General features: G+C 32.4%; 1 protein-coding gene across 1 annotated transcript in view; it reads right to left on the bottom strand.

The window, feature by feature from the left end:
- LOC110019315 (ribose-phosphate pyrophosphokinase 4-like) overlaps positions 1 to 346 on the bottom strand; it is a 78284-nt gene that overhangs the window by 17925 nt on the left and 60013 nt on the right. The gene's annotated exons all lie outside the window — the stretch shown is intronic.

Genomic DNA, 346 nt, shown 5'->3' with positions numbered 1-346 from the left:
AAAAGAGGAAAGTATGACCTGAAAAAGGACTTAACAGAAACAGGTAAATCGTAGGAAAAAACAAATAAAATAAATGAAACACAATATCACATATAAAGGACCAAGAATAGGAAATTTTTATGTGATATTGGAATGTCCCCAATTGCCAGGAGGATTTGAGTGTAAGACAAACTCAAATCCCGGAGCATTGGATTTTAGTTTTGGTCAAGTTAAGGTAAGAATTTCATTATTTGATCTAATTAAATCAGTCATGAATCAAAATCTAGTGCACCCTCATGCCTAGTGTCCTAGTTATTTCATGAACTGATGTCAGATGTTTGGATTTCTTAGAGTCATTTGAAAATTA

Source organism: Phalaenopsis equestris, unplaced genomic scaffold, assembly GCF_001263595.1.
Source record: "Phalaenopsis equestris unplaced genomic scaffold, ASM126359v1 Scaffold000054, whole genome shotgun sequence".
In the NCBI taxonomy this organism is placed as follows: Eukaryota; Viridiplantae; Streptophyta; class Magnoliopsida; order Asparagales; family Orchidaceae; genus Phalaenopsis; species Phalaenopsis equestris.
Note: the sequence above shows the minus strand (reverse complement) of the source record. Positions and strands in the feature narration are given on the sequence as shown.